The sequence below is a fragment of the Tiliqua scincoides genome, chromosome 1 (assembly GCF_035046505.1).
Source record: "Tiliqua scincoides isolate rTilSci1 chromosome 1, rTilSci1.hap2, whole genome shotgun sequence".
Lineage (NCBI taxonomy): Eukaryota > Metazoa > Chordata > Lepidosauria > Squamata > Scincidae > Tiliqua > Tiliqua scincoides.
In genome coordinates this window covers 94,476,895-94,490,830 of record NC_089821.1, presented here as the reverse complement: position 1 = coordinate 94,490,830, position 13,936 = coordinate 94,476,895, and the positions used below count along the sequence as shown (strand labels likewise).

Genomic DNA, 13,936 nt, shown 5'->3' with positions numbered 1-13,936 from the left:
CTTTTATACAACTGTTTTCTTGAAATGAAATTGTCAGCACAAAACAAGCAATAAGGAGAACGTATAAAAACAATGGAAAATAGTATAGTACCTTGTATTCAGCTAGGGCCTACCTTATAAAGAACGAGAAGGGAAGAAAATAAGATACAGACTGCTCTTTTTATCCATGGGGAATCCATTCCAGAACTCCCTGCAGATACACGAGTCTGTGTATATGAAAAACCGCAGCCACTTCCAGTTTGATGAGGAAACTGGAAGTGGCTTTCTGAGGCCTCCAGCAAGCCTTCTGAGGTCCATGGAGGCCTCCATGAGTCACAGAAGGCCCTAGAAAGTCACTTCTGGTTTGAAGTGGCTCCCCCCTCTCTTCAGAATCCATGGCATCCACAGTGAGTGAAATCTGCAGATGCCTGATCTGCGGATACAGGGGACACACTGTATGCTCAAGGCATTTAAGGCACCTGAGCCAAAACAACAAAATTCCAAATAGAGGCCTCCTGAGGTCAGGGAATGGTTGTTCCCTTACCGCGGGGCTGCATTCTAGTTGCAGTAGAGTGGGAAAGTTTGATAGGATTGGGCCCTTGAAAGCAATGCAAACTTCCTTCCCACATGCACAGTGAACCCCTATGAACTTCACTGCCATCACCTTGATGGGGCACCACAAACCATGTGAGTGCCACGGCAATTTCCATGATGATCCTGCTTTTCCCAAAGACAGCCCAGCAGTATGGATGGCACAGCTGTAAATATTGTCTGTTGATCAGTGAACCTGGCAATATTCAGTCCTTTTCTTGATGGACTTCTCGTCTGGCACTACCAATCAAGGGGAAAGGCTGCTGATTGCACAAGCTCCAATACGTAACACTGCTTGGGGTGTAATTTATCCATACTTTTAAACAGAGCTGAAAGTAAGAGTCAAAGCATTTTCGTCTATGATCCACACTTGGAAGTGGAGATGACAATGGATGCATATTAAACTAAAAGGAAGTTTGTTATAATTCATGGAGGAGCTGCTTTAGCAAATTAATCATCCTCACAAATTTATACACACTTCTGGGAGTGGGATTTGACTTTAATTGGTTCCTCATGTGGCCAGCTAGGACTTAATTCAAACTGTCACTCTGCTTGTGAAAGCATTTATTATTCAGACAAAAATGGAAAGTAGATTAGACAGCAAACTTTATTTTTAAGGTTTTACTCCACATGCCAAATAGGTCCTTGCAAATGTTACAGGTTTCCCTGAGTTCCTGCAATCAAAGGGGCTAATGCCATCACTTTGCTTCTTGTTTCTTATGTGCTTGTTCTGGACAGCACTTTACTCAGGGCTGCCACCAGGTTGCTGGGGGCCTGAGGCAAAGCTCTGCACTGGGCCCCCGTGGTCCCTGCTCTCAGCGCCTGATTACACATTGGGTGCTACTGCTGCCACTTGTATTGCGAGTTCAGGGGTTGGCCTGGTGGGTGGGACATCTGATGGGCATGGGTCCTTGACAAGTGCCTGATCTGACCAAATCCTGACATCATCCTTTGATCATACTGCATATCATATCCCTCCACCCTGGTCTGGTTCAGTTTGACTGTAATTGAATCTACTCTCTTCTACTCCATAGTTTGGTAACCAACAATAAGGTGTTTTATTATCAAGCAAGATTTTTTTTCCAGGGGTTGTTGCTGGTGACATGTCATCTCTTTTTAGACTGTGCACTTTTTAGAGACAGGGCGCCATTTACTGATATGTTTTGCGATGTAAACTGCTTATGTTGAAAAGTGGTAAATATTATTGAATTGCAATAAATATTTGATGATGATGATGGTGATGATCTCCATTCTGTTGTTCTCTGAGGAATGGTCAGTGATTCTAACAGCCATTAAAAGATAAACATGAGCATATGAATATTTTCCTCCCTGTTTGGTTGGTCTACTGCTGAACGATCACATCTTAGTTATTGGTTCTTATTCATACCTTATGCTTTTACGCTTAAAAATGGTATCGTAGTCTGGGCATTCAGTTTTTATGTTTTCTCCTAATAATGGTTTCATCACCAGCTCATGTGGGGAGAGCATTTTCACCATATTGCATCCTCCACTTCAGAAGAGGAAGGAAGGAAAGAAGGGAGGTTGTTGAGTGAACTGATAGGATTTCTTTTACCCTTTCTTTGCCAGCATTTGACCTTTGATGAGAGAACTGGTGCTGCAGATTTTTTAAAAATTATTATATTGTCAGAATTATTTTAGGAGGTATTGTTTCCTAACTCACTGATTTGGTGGCGGACCTCCCATTCATTTGATGGGGCAAATGCCCTGAGTGTGGAGCCCGGCACAGCTTTCAGAACCCATGGAAACCTCTCTGATGCTCCTGACAGGGTCAGAAACAGTGCTTCTGATTTTCTGGAAGCATAGTTTAAAGTGTCGGAAAAACTTCAGGAGGCTTCCCCGACGCATCCTGGAGTTGCACAAGGCACCATGCGCTCCAGGTAAATGGGGGGATGGATTTGCGAATGGGGGGCAGGGGCATCCCATGGGGGACACCATCGCGGACTTTTGCCCCATGGCGCGGGACTAGGAAGGTCTGCCACTGTTAACTGTAATGAACATTCTGGTGTGCGTGCATTGACTTTGGTCAAGAGCCTGCCGTTCCACTCTGTCTTTTAAATATATGATCATTTTTTTCAGCCTCTGGTACAGCTATTCCAGAAATTTATCCATTGAGTTCTACCAACTATTTTAATACATAGTGACTTAAATGCCCAATCCTATCCAATTTTTGAGTGCTGATGCAGCTGCAATGCAGCCCTGAAATAAGGGAGCAAACATTCCCCTACCTTGAGAAGTCCTCTGTGATTCTCCCCCCCCCCCCACAGAATAAACCCCATTGGCATGGCTGCATCTGCACTGGAAAGTTGGATAGGATTGGTCCCAACATAAATACGTGAAATGAAGGTTGCTACCAATCCTACGGCATAAAATTATTCCCTTTCCTGTTTCATTGCATTTTGGTGGCCTCCACAATTGAATTATACTGTCACTGAGAACAGGCAACTTGGTCTCACATCAACCTTGGTCTTAAACTATCCTGTCAAATCCTTATCTGCCTTGAGTAGTGCACTCATTGGCTTGTCATAGATGTTTCAATCAAACGTATCACCTCCAACTCACCTCGATGAAAATGGCTTTCCCAGCTTCCTAGCTGTATGACTCCCAAGAGAGTAGCCACATAATCTTCTTTCAAGCTGAAGTGGCAAGCTATAATCATTATATAGTGCAATGTAACTTTTCCAGTTTTTTTTTTTAAAGCACCCTTCCCATGATTCTACTATACTATATTATCATATAATCACTCTAATTACCTGAGTGGTTTTCTATGTCCTTATGAATGGTAGGGCCATCTAGTGCAAAGTGAATCCATGTGTTTTAATCTGATCTCATGGAGTAGGTGTTAAGGCATCTACCAATTCTAGCATAAAAATTCTCAGGAAGATACACTTGGAATCTTTGTTACAGAAAGGTGTGAAGAATTGTTATGTGCAGGAGAAGCATCCCCTCTCCCACACTGATCAGGTAATATGCAGAATAATCTTTAGGTGAAGTTGGCTTTGAATGGCAATTTAAAACATAAAAAACGAGAAGATGATTTTAGATTTATGCTTAGAAACTTAAAATCTTGTCATTGGTAGTTATGTCAGTACAGCACATTAATCATGTGGAAGATAAGAAGCTGCCTTATATGAAGTTAGATCAGTGTTTCTCAAACTGTGGGTCACGACCCATTGGTGGGTTGTGTGGTGGGGTCATCAGCTTGATGCTCACTGTCGCACCACAAAGCATTACTAGGAGCCACTGGAGTTCATGAGGTGGGTTGCGGTGGTACAAAGTATAAGAACAGATGAGTTAGATTATTAATCTAGCTGGATCGTGCCAAACTCACAACCCTCTCCATTGGTCTCCGCAGACCCCAGAATGCCTTGAGGAAGCTACTAGAAGTGACTTCCAGTTTGCTTCTGTGAGTTCTGAGTTGCTTCTACAAGGCATTCTGGGGCCACAGAGGCCAATGGAGTGGGTTACTGCTCAGCAGAACCCAGAAGTGACCTCCGGTGACTCCCACTAATGCTTTGTGGCATGACGAGCATTGGTTCATGACCCAGCGCAGTGGACGAGGTGGATTGTGGTGGTACAAAGTTTGAGAACAGATGAGTTAGATTATTAATCTAGCTGGATCAATAGCATCTATGCTGGAAGGAACTTTCTAGGGTTTCATACAGGGCTTTTTCCCCAGTGCTACCTGGAGATAGCAAGTATTCATCCTAGAACCTTATGTATCCAAAGCTGGTGCAGTACTTCTCAGCTACTCAGTACTATAGTGTGTTTTAAAGGAATCTTAATATAGCAACAATTGGTGCTGCAGTGGAACTTTTGTTCAAACATTTATCTCTTAGGGAAAGTACAATTGGATTTGTAGCGTCTCCCCAGATACAGGTCAAAAAACAGTTTTAAAGCATAAGATGTTGCAATGCTTAAAAGAAGAAATCACACATTTATTTTGGATATTTTTATCCTGCCTTTCAGACTCCAAAGAGGCCTTCAAGGCAGCTCATGTCAAAGGTCTACAAATTCAATGGTAACAAAAAGTCATGAACCTTTTCGCCTCCTCCTAAGCAGCTCGTGTTTCATGGTCACTTTGAGGAGGTGGACAAAGGCAGCAGCAGTTAGAGGCAGCAATGGGGGTTCTTCACCTTGCTAGTCTCTTTTCTCTTTCTTATACATTACTTACCTTATTGTGGCCTTATTTAACAACTCCAAATCCTCAAGCTTCAGCACCCAATATGTGCATGGTAAGACTGAATGGGGAACAATCTGAATGGGGAGCATTCCAATTCTGAATTGGAAGCAATCCTCCAGATCGCTTGTAATATGTGATTCAAGGAGAGCAGGAAGAGAGCAGTGTTATGAGAGTAGGGAAGAGGAGGTCCCATTTAGCTTTTAAGATACAGTGGATGGGGGCTGTGCAGTTGCTAAACAGATGATTGGCGCTGTCCACTATGACAAGTGAGATCACAAATTGGATTCCTAATTCCAGGCAATTCACTCTACCTGCAATGATGCGTGGGTGATCATTGCTGCCAAAGCTGGTGGCACCTACCATCAATTTAATGAAGAGGACCTTGCACATAGCAGCGTGCCCATTGGTAACTGACTTGAAATCAATGGACTTAAGTGCACCTACAGTGTTGTGATAGAATGTGGCCAATGAAAGCCAATTGTGATGAAATGCTGAAACTATCTCCTTTATTCTATTTGCAGCAAATTTCTTTACATTACACGACTTCAATTGCTGCTTTAATTTTTTGCCAAGCAATGAATGAGGATGAAAAAATGAATGTGCACTCTCTTGTTGGTACTGATGCTGAGACCACTGTTCATCCATTTGGAAAGAGACAGCCTGTCTCATAGGGATATTGGAAGGAATAAATAGTGTTTAGTTATAATGCATGCTAAAGAGGAGGCTTTCCTGTCCAGTTCACTTTGAGATAAGCGTTGTGGCTGCTCTCAGATGTCCTTTTCATGCATGGACCTGAAATGTTCAATTTGAAAGCATAGTGTGTGCATTTCTAAAAAGCCCTCTGTTCGTGTCCTAGCAATTTCAACTGTTTCATTATTTGCGAAACACAAAGCAAACAGAATCCACATGCACAAACCACACTTTTTATCAGGGCTTGTCACTATCCCAAGTCAAACGTAGAATTCTGGACGAGATTGCTAGGTGAGACTGTAGCCAATTCTTTCTAAAGTGTAGAGTACGAATGGAGTAAATTCCAACCCATCCTGTGGGAATCTGTGTTGGAATCCTAGGTTTCAGTTTGGATAGACTGATTTACAAACAGTTCATGAACCCTTTGCCTAATCTGGCTGCTTTGGGTTCCACTCTGCAAACAGCATGCAAAAAAGCACTGAATTCCACAACCTAACTTGTGGGGAGAGCTGATAAATCCATGGGGTTCCTCCATGTATCCTTTCTCACAGATCAGTTTCCTTTTCTAATTAGCTGTTGAGACAACCAGAGAAAGAAACATAATCTGCCTTCTCCTTTTTATTGTTTTTAGCAAGATGTATTAGAGAGGGCTAAAAACCGGGTGTGTGAAGCTGGATGTGCAAGTGACTCACACTTCTACTTTTTAGGCATCCAATATGATTTTCAAAGGGACATGTGCATCCCTATGCCTGAGCAGTACACAAGTCCCACACTTGTTTAAAACTTGCATATCTTGCTGCATAGCAGCACACAGGATCAGAAGACATTTTAGGCCAGGGGTGTCAAACTCGTTTCATAGTGAGGGCTGAACAGCATTCATGGTGCCTGCTGAGGGCCGGAAGTGATGTCATTAGGCAGGAAATGATGTCATTAAACAGGTCATAACCAAAAATAAGCACTTTTTCTCACTTAGGAACTCACTAGCTGCAAATGACAAAAAACACAGAAATCTTGATCATATTTCAAAATATGGGAGACCCAATTTTTGTGCGGGCTGCCCTTTTAGCAGTAACACCTCAGCACTGCTCAGCAGCTGAGAGCCTGAGGGTCAGATAAAAAGCTTCCATGGGTCACATCCAGCCCCAGGCCTTATTTTTGACACCCCTGTTTTAGGCAGTACTACACCATTGTCCACTGTCCCCAAATCTATGACATTTCTCAAAAGCCCTGCTCTCTCTCTCTCTCTCTCTCTCTCTCTCTCTCTCTCTCTCTAGCATTCTGTATAAAGGTTTTATGTTATAGTTTATTAAAAATTTATAAGACTTGACAAAGTTATCAAAAATATACCAAATAGAATAGAACTAATTAATTTCATCCCTAATAAATCATTTTTATTAAGAGATATTGTCATGGCAACCTTGTGCCAAAAAATCAATTAGTCAATTATATCACAACTCTTTTGATAATATAACCCTAATAAAAGCAAACAGTGTGTAGCAATGTCCTCACAGTCAACAATGCGATGCTGTGTGTTCATGGTGGTGAAGGGAGGCTAACAAAGGAGGAGTTGAGAAGAGACCAAAGAGAAAAGGGGGTAAGACAGAGATGGTGGGGGCAGTGGTGTAGCTAAGGGGGTGCAGGGGGTAGCAGTTGCACCAGGCATCAAGCTTTAGGGGAGCAACAAACCGAGCTTGACACTAGTGACCAGAATTGTGAAAATCTTGATATAATTGATATCTTGAAAGCTGCTGGGGGGAGGACGTGGGTTTCACCTGATTTTCACTTTTTAAAAAGCCTAGGTGTGACATCACTTCCGGTTGTGACATCACTTCTGGGGCATCATTTTGAGCTTGGCACCAGGCTACACGATCATTAGCTATGCCAGTGGGTGGGGGAGTAGTATAAGGGACCCACCTTCTGTCAAAATACCGGAACCACGTGACCGGATGCGGAAACCCCGGTATTTGGCTGTGGCCGTAAGCAATGCTTTGGCGTGACCCAGACGTACACCTGGGGCTACTCTGACTTTCTTTACAAACAGTGATGCAGTCAGGATTTGCAGCTTGTAGTGCACGCCGGGATCATCGCTCATAAGGCAGAATGCGTCTTTACTCCGCGTGAGCTTGATTTTCACGTCCACCCCATTTAACAGTAGTTTTTCTTGAAAAAACAAGTCTGCATGGAGGTGCCCCAGGAGGTCTATTTTTCTGCTTTCAGCAGTCAGGGCGGCTCTTCTAATAAAGCCTTGGTTATCCCCATCCAGGCCTGTTGATTCATGTTCCCCTAGGGTGTCTTTGTAAAACAGCCCTGCAGAGAATTGGGTTGAAAGCGTCTCACCCCCAAAATTCAAGATGGACTCAATAAAAGCTCTAAAAGGGTAGCAATTATTACTTTGACTTATGAGCCTGTCTCCTAGTGTCACATCCAGCTGGCTGAAGATGGCTGCGATCGGGTAATTCACCAGCCCCACCTCTGCAGCCCTGGCAATGTTGGCTCCATCTTCTTTCACTATTTTGCAGCACAGGTATAATAGCGTATTATTCAAGTCTAGGTAGTCTTCACCATTTCCAGCTATGAAAAACTCAAGCGGTGCAGACTCTGTCACAGCTGCCAGAGGGGGCACCTCGATAAAAATGCTTCCTTCTACACTGGTCTGTGTAGGGGCTATTTGGAACAGATCCAGTTCAGATTTAGTGCATTCTTCTGAAGCCCCATGAATAAAAGCCATGTTGGGTTAAAATATGTCTCTGGAGCGCCCCTTCTTTCTTCCCCACTGTCTCTTTGCCACCCTCTTCTGTGTCACCTGGCGCCTTTTAGCCTTCCTTTTAAAGGGACGTGGCGGTCCTGTTAGCTGCGCCTGCGCTGCTTTCCTTTTAAGCCCTTTTCTTCTTTTCATATACACAAGGCCGGCCCCCTCTTGTGTATTCACTTTATTCAAAATGGCCTGAGAAACATTTCCCACCACGTCTCTGGCAATATTCCGGGCCGCTGTTTTTACGTGGGGCCTGATAATCTCGAACCCCCTTCTCAAAAGGGGAACAGCTTTTCGAAAAAGACTTCGGAATACCCCTCCAACCCCTGCCCCATACATAACAGGGGCGCCTTGGTAGCCAGGGAGGCCATGTCCCGCCTGTGCCCTGTAATAGTTGCTATAAAGGGCAGGATCCCCATAACTTTTTAAAAGAACCATCTTTTAGAACAAGCAGGTTTTCCGGGGGCGAAAGTGAAGCTTCACAATCACTTTGCCAAAGCGAAATGACACGTTTTTGTTCTGATCTGTCTTTATCTCCACAGAGATGGTGTCTGCGTGATCTCTGTTCACAGAAAGGTAGTGAGGTTTGTCATAAGTTATGGTTACGTTTTCGCTGCTCTCCCCGCGTATGGGCACACAGCGTAGCAGGGGCACATAATAGTCTCCCACGATCTGATGTGTTACAATATCTGAGTAAATGTACAAAGTGGAAAACCCTGCTGTTATATCTGCGGTGAAAGGTAGTTTCTTGACAGGGTTTCCAGGGAACAGCCCTAATATATAGGCCAGCTCCCCGTTTGCTAGAAATGTGTAAGTAAAGGGGGGTTTAAGCCTGACCTTCCTGGCCACTGTGTCATAGTGCAGAACCATTTCCGGGGGGTCCTCGTGGGCCTGCATGACATTGTTCATGTGATCCAGCAGCTCTGGTATGGATGCATAATAGCCCCTTTGTAGAAAAAACACCCACTTCTTCACCCCATTAGAAATTTCAAATGTTGCATCCTCAGTGATTGTATTCCAGCTGTGTGGGTAATGTATTTCTGCTAATCCAACTTCCCAGTCCCCCGTCAGTTCCAGGGGTCGTGCCAGCTGTGTGGTGAAAGAGGCACTGGTGTTCTGAGGAAATACCTTAGCGCATGCGTTGCTAGGTAGGGTGATATAAAATCCATTTCCCCCCATTTTCTCACCTATGCAGGTTCACGCAGATCTGTACCCGCAACCCAACTGTTGAATTTGTCAGGCCAGCCTAACCATTTCACCAAGTGTTGCTTTTTGTTACCCTGCCCCTTCGTTGCTAAAACTTTTTCAATCCTGTAAACCTGGTCCTTGTTCTTCACCTTTTGTAATTCTTCAGGGTACAATGTCCCAACAATTGGGTCCCCCGCATAATCTTTTAACCTGAATACAGGTCTTTTTGCTTTGTGGTGGACTTGGTCAACTATGAAAACCTCTGTGGTAAAACTTTGTTCATAACCTTTTTCGAAAACCCCCTTGAGCTTGGAGACCCGTACGTGATCTCCTTTTCTGAACAAGGGAGCAGCTTTTTTTCTGTGTAACCTGTCTCCATAAACTGTTCTCCAGACAGATAGTGTGTTGGATTTGTTAACATCCATGGGTCGTGTCTTGATTGTTCTGTGGAAAGAATGGTTATAGCTCCTTATAAGCTGTGGCAGCACTTCAATATACCTGAATGTGTTCTTAGCTGTAAAAAATCTCCACATTCTTGTTTTCAGAGTCCTGTTAAAACGCTCCACAACTGCGGCTTTGACTTCATTGTTGGTAACAAAGTGGTGAATGTTGTGCTTTTTTAGTAACTCCCTTACAGGCTTATTCAGGAACTCTTTGCCAGAATCAGTCTGTAACTTGCAAGGTATTCTTCCCTGTTTGAAGATATGTTGAAAAGCCCCAGACACCTGCCTTCCTGTTTTGTCTTCTAGGCTCCTAGCCCATGCATATTTAGACAGTATGTCCACCACCGTTAAGATATACTTGTGGCCGCTGTTGTACTTAGAGAACTGCTGCATGTCCACTAAATCTGCCTGCCATTGTGCATCCACTCCCGAGACAATAGTCTTGTTTCTTTTAAAATGGACTCGTGCCTGTTTGTGCAGTGTATAAGCATCCTGTTCTGAAAGCCATGTGCTAACTTGTTTTCTGGTCAGTGATTTACTTTGCTTCTTAACCTCCTGGTAGAGGGGGTTCACCCCTCCGTAGCTCCCGACTGACCCTGGTGAATAATATATGCTCTTTAAAATTTGATCTGCCATGTTGTTGACTAGCACACATATGGACACAAGTGTCTGTTGTAAAATGTTTTTATTTACAGGTGATCCTTCTCCTTTTGCCACAACAGGTCATTCAGGGGCAAAGGCCTTTGCACGGTTGTCCTAGAGGCTCCCCAATAGACAGATTTTGGAAACTTCTAACCAGCTCATCTGTCTAGACAAAGAAAAAATGCTCTCAACACACAATATACACGATGGAATAGCAGGCCCCAATACATTGCCCCAAACTTCAGCCTCCATATATTTACCAGTGAAATGGGGCGACCGGGTCTTGCATCCCCCTCTAATTCCCGGCTTCCAGCCGCCGTGTGTACCCCAACAAGTGGGGGGATGCTTGCTTCTTCTTCTCCCTGTTCTAAAGCACGACTCCAGTATGTCACCCATTCTGGCGCTGTCATCCTGCGCTCCATTTCCTCCAACCTCTGGTTATAAAAAAAATGTATAGTTGATCCATAAGCACAAACATCCACAGACCCCCCCCCCACACACACACCCCTGTTATAAGCACACTTCCCATCACCCTTCTATGTCACAAGCACTTATTGTAAAGCGTGTATATTTACCATTGGTTTTGGCCAAAAGGGTCCTGCACCCATCTCTAATTCTTGGGATAAATCATTTTCCACACTGATGGGGTCAACAATTGTCTCATCTTCTGGCTCTAAAGCACGATTCCGATGTATCAGCCATTCTGGTGCTGTTGTACTTTGCTCCATGTCCTCTGGCTCCTGGTTATAAAAATTGATTGTCGTCCCAAAACACTGGCCATCTGGTAAGTCAAGTTCCATGGGTCTCCCCAGTCCAAAGCACTCTGGCAAGTCAAGTTCCACGGGTCTCTCCATTTTTTTTATTATTTATTTTTGCTTGTTTGTTGTGGTAAGTCTCTACTGGTTGCAAAAGAAAGAGGGTTTCTCCCCTCTCTCCGGCGGTTTAAATTTCCCCCCTCGTCCAGACATGCCCTGGCATATCCTCGGGACCACCCTCCACACCACGCAGTGGTCCCGTGGTCCCTAAAACCCCCTCCTATTGGTCCGGAGTCCCGAGGGGAGTTCCTACAGGGGTCACATGGCACCCCATTTCCGGGGGGCGGCGCAGAAAATGGCGCCCTTCGGGCGCCACCCTCCCCCCTGGTCCTGCCGTTCTGAAACCTCCACCACGTGGTCAGGGGTCTCGTGAGGAGTTCCTAGAGGGGTCACATGCCCACCCTCCACCCCTTCCGGGGTGTGGTTTCCGCTGACGTATTTCCGCATCCAGTCACGTGCTTCCGGGGGCGGGGCGGGGGAGGGGTTTCCGCATCCGGTCACGTGGTTCCGGTATTTTGACAGAAGGTGGGTCCCTTATACTACTTGGGGGAGAAAGAGAAAGTTGAGAAAGGAAGAAAGGGGGTAGGAGAAGGTTATGTGTGAGAAATAGATGGGAGAAAAATGTGGGGAAAGATATGGGGGAAAAGATGACCTCTCCTTTGGTTTCGGATTGCTTAGCTAGATGGCAGATGCTATGGTTGTGTGCTTTGGAGTTTACTAGCCAAAGGATGGCTGCAGACTTTTAGTGTAGTGGCTCCCAAATTTCTTCTCGGATGTTTGCAAAGCACAAAAGCTTCTCAAGGTTTTTTCCACTTACCTCTGCCGGTGTTGGCCTCTGCAGGGCTCCCTAGGAAATCACTTCCGGTTTTCAATCGTGAAACCAGAAGTGATTCCTGATCAGTATTTTTAACTTTTCTAAAGCAAGGGGAGCCAGGCAGAGACATTTGTGGTATTCCCCACAGCCTTGGAAGCTGGCACAGGTGGAGGTAAGTGAACCCCTGTCCTCAGCTGTGACACAATCCTGGGGATCACATTGCTGCCTCCCCCTGCCCCTTAAGGGGCCTGGGACAAATGCTTCCCAGGCTGGTGGGTTGAAACCCACCAGTTTGGGAACTACTTCTCTAGTATGGCATTCATCTCTGTTTTGCTCCTACTGCCTGGAATAGCTCCAAAGGGAAGGGAGAGGGACCCCTGGCATGCTGCAGTGAGACTTCATGCAAAACTTAGTGCTTTGCACCCCTTCTAGCTACACCACTGCCGGACTGCATTCAGATACGCCTACTTAACCAAGAGGTGACAGTGTTTTCTCTGGCAGAAGGAACTGGGCCTCTCCTTGCCTTCATGCTGCAATTGACAGAGAAACAGGCCTCCACTTTGAATGATAAGTTAATGGTCAGCTTAGCACTTTCTCTATGTTTTAGGCTTCTGCCTAAGTCCTTTTAATCGTTTGAATACTATTTGCATATTTCTGTGGCTAACAGTTCATATGGTAAGTTTAAAAATATATATAGTGTACCATTTTCCCCCCCAAATTATGAAGGCTCGGGGAAAGGTGAAGAGGTGTCAGAGCCCTGGTGTCAGAGCCACCAGTCAATCAATTACATACTGTCTATGTGCAGACAACTGCTGTTTCCAGTATGCAAAACTGGCTTTCTTCGGAGCTATTCCTTTTCAGGACTGCAGGAGTGACAACCCAGGGTTGAGTGTGCTGCTGGAGCACAGCACCCTGTGTCTTCAGGCTTCTACGCATCCCTAGCTGGAAAGCTATAAAAATAGCCCTGTTTAATGCAGATTACCTCTTCAGTTTCCTTTCTTTCCCCACAAAACCTCTTTGTTCCAAATCTTCCGCAGATGAGTTAGCATTTTGCAGTGAGTCATTGCCTGAAAGATTAAGTGTCAGCTGCGAGAAGGTATGCTTCAGATGCAACAGATGCAAACAAATATTCCCAGCCTGTTCCTAATATAAAGCATTATATCACAGATTCCACTTGCAGACGAGGCAAACGATAACAAAAGGAAATGAAGGAGTAGATGGCATTGTGTTTATAATTATAACTCTTCCGCCCAAAATGTTTTATTCTTGTGCAGAACCAAACCAGGAGATTTTAGTGAATACTCTACACCAGGGTCTCTAAACTTTTCGGCCGAAGGGCCACACGGTGTCAAGGGCCAGTGTCACGGGCACGGTGTCAAGGGCCAGAAAAAAAACAACTAAATATGAGATTTAAATAAATACATTAGAGATGGAACTTAGATAAATGAATGAATGAATGGGTTCAAATGTCCAGGATTTCTCCAAGCACGAACACAGCCCAAGAAATAAAGCACACACACTTAAATGAACCCGCATTCCCCTACCCCACAAGCACAACTCTGTTGTGTTTGGTCAACTGGGCCAGAGGCTCTCAGGGGATCAGAAGCTGGCTGTGGGCCAGATAGAGGCACTTCGCAGGCCACATCTGGCCCCTGGGCCGGGGTTTGAAGACCCCTGCTCTACACTGTTACTGCAGTGTTCCTGGTTTAACATGGTTGATTGCAGGTACATTAGGGCAACGTGGGAGTTTCCCATGATTGGCAATTACAAAGTGTGACATTAAATGTCTGTAAACACCAGGATACATGTATCTAGGAGCCC

At 44.8% G+C, this 13,936-nt stretch overlaps 1 long non-coding RNA gene across 1 annotated transcript; it reads right to left on the bottom strand.

The window, feature by feature from the left end:
- Positions 1-10,564: 10,564 nt before the first annotated feature.
- On the bottom strand, positions 10,565-11,151 carry LOC136640231 (uncharacterized). Its single transcript, XR_010793779.1, has 3 exons — positions 11,062-11,151; positions 10,747-10,920; positions 10,565-10,652 (listed from the first exon to the last, which is right to left on the bottom strand). It is a non-coding gene; the product is annotated as an uncharacterized lncRNA (long non-coding RNA).
- Positions 11,152-13,936: the final 2,785 nt, after the last annotated feature.